We start from the raw sequence: 2807 nt of genomic DNA on the forward strand, positions 1-2807 counted from the left end.
ATTGTGAAAGGTATTTGAAATGTACGTTCTTACCTTGAAGTTTCCGAAATTGGGCTAGTTTATGATGGCATAATTTCGACTTTGAAGACTACCTTCAGCTCGCAATCCAAGAAAAACACATTTTTTGTTTCTTACTATTTAATTCGAATTAACATCGATACTTGCTCTTGGTAATATTACACACATGAGAAATAAAATTGATTAAAATGAATCTGATACATTTTTTAGCAAGAATTAAAATGCATGGTATTCGCATATCTAAAACAATCGGCTAGATAAATGTGAAAATGAAACACTGGAACCCCCATAAACCAGAAAAAACACAAAACACATACAAACTTAACGAGAAAAATTGTGTGTGTGTGTGTTAGTGAATGAATAAATCCGAATGTGATGGAAAATGAAAATAATAAATAAAACAAAGAGTCAGCCATTTGTTATTGTACGCCACATTAAGTGAACAAATTGAATTTTTCCCTTTCGACACAATTGTTCATGGTTTTCGCTGGTTTCTAGGGTTTTTGTATTCTTTTTGTTATTTTCAAGATATCTTGGGTGTGGTCTCGTACGATTATAGTTATGTTATTCTATACTGTGTTTTATTAAAAAAATTGATTGTGATAATTGTAGTCCATACATAAATATTAAGGTAAACATGCAGTGTGTTAGCAAAGACGCCAACCGCCTTACTTCTAAGAGATCTTTATAAAAGATTTTTTTGATAAAGAAGTTCCCTCTGAACCCTCGAGGAGTACTTTCCAAATATTCCCCTCAAAGATCAAACACCGACTATTATAACCTTTTGATGCCATTGACAATTTCAATGTAATTGTTACATCTTCCAATATATAAGGGACGGTGTTTTAATTCTGTCTTTCCATATTCGAGATCCGAATAAAATTCTTTGTTGATTTACCCATGTCCGGATGTAGGTAGAATTCAAGATATTGAAAATGGGATTTATTGGACCAAATAATCAACCGAATTGAAATCAATTTGACATTTTGAGTGTTCAAAATGTAAATGCATTCTGACAGAAAGTGGTTATATAAATACATATTTATATATAGATTCTACTGTAAAGTGGTAGTAGCTTTGGTTTGGTAGAGCAGAAAGGACATCCTGACTATAGGCCATTTTTCATTTCTTCAACAATAGACTCGTTCTGTACTCTGCGGCACAGTTATGTTGAATTTTTGGGTGTACTCTCCAAACATTTTCTAAACTTACGTCTAATGACAGTATTCAGGAGGCTTTATTTTCCCTAAAGGCGATGCCTTTCCTTTCACACAGTAAAATTGTCTCGATGGCCACTTTAACTTTATACTTTAAGGGGACCCTCCATTCAGGGTGTCAAAAAATGATGTGATTTAATTCGAATCTACACTAACTTTAGAATGTCCCTACAAAATTTCAAGTGAAAATCTCAAGAACTCTTGAAGATATAGCCGATTTATTGTGTGAGCATCAAGTGACGGAAGGAGTGATTCTCAAACTTTAAACGCATTTTTCTCGAAGCGGTGTTTTACAAATGGCGGGCACGATAACTCAAAAACCAATAATCCAATCGGTTCCAAATTTTTACACGTTTCCGATGTTCCCTTAATACGTTCAATATATCTGAAGTTTCTTTGTCCGTAACATGTTCTATACGTTTTGAAATATCTTTCATTCTCGATATAAAGTCCTGAGTCCTCATCATCGCATTCAATTTGTAAGAGGGTGTGATAGAAGTAATTTTGGGACTTAGTGGTTGCCCTCCTTTATTTTAAAATAAGATGCCGAATTTACAAAAAGCGTATTTTGCTAAATCTAAATATGCGATACATGAAACCCGGGGGTCGGGTCGGTCTGGTTTTAATTAAAATGAAAAACAACTCAATTAGAACACTTTTGCATCCCTGCGTACGTCTCTGGTGATAGTTGTGTAGGGTATCATATGGTCGGCCGAGTCCGATTATACTGCCCCTCTAACTGGTTTTGACCAAAGCATTCTACAAATATGTAGAATACAAATTTTTTTTGACGTGGCTCAAATCTATATGTTCTTCTTAATGTAAGTCTACAACAACTGATTTTTTAAATGGTTTATCACCGAAGTTGTAATCGAGATATCGAGCTTTCAAGAGATTCTGGACCGGAATATTTATACTTTTTATTTTTTTTTTCTTATCAGAACTGTAGAAGGCTCTTATATTGGTCTGTTCAATATAGGTCTATTTGTTTGCTATGTTCCTAGTTTTCTACTTTAGTATTAGTAATTTGGTATTTAATTTTCTAGTAGTATTACTGTCTGCGACAGTCCTAAAACTATGATAGTCCCTAAAAATATATAATTTAAAAAATCCACGCTTCTGGATTATCACGATTTCAACAATTTCATCTTCAACCAGTAAGGAAATTAGTAAAGTCGGAAAGGGGCCGACTATATGATACCCTTCACCACTATGGGTATATTAAACAACACTATTAAGATGAAATTGGATGAAAAAAATGTATCAAAATGTGAATCTACTTAGATCTATCCATAAACATGTTATTCGATATGAACCGATTCAACGAAACTTGTCACTGGTTAGGTTATAATAATTTCAGTACGTTTTGTTCCTATCAGCTATATATTGGTTCCTTGGTGCGTCAATTACTTAAAATCAATTTAAAATATAAGCTATATCTAAACCTCAACAGATTTTCACGAAACTTGGCAGACATTAATGTAGGCTCAATTCAGTACGTTATGCCAAATTTCGTGCAAATCGAAAGATATATGAATTGCGTCTTTGGTACACCATTTACATGAAATCGGA

Source organism: Musca vetustissima, unplaced genomic scaffold (genome assembly GCF_032173495.1).
Source record: "Musca vetustissima isolate MV318-11 ecotype Yass unplaced genomic scaffold, APGP_CSIRO_Mvet_v1 utg4060, whole genome shotgun sequence".
Taxonomy (NCBI): Eukaryota; Metazoa; Arthropoda; class Insecta; order Diptera; family Muscidae; genus Musca; species Musca vetustissima.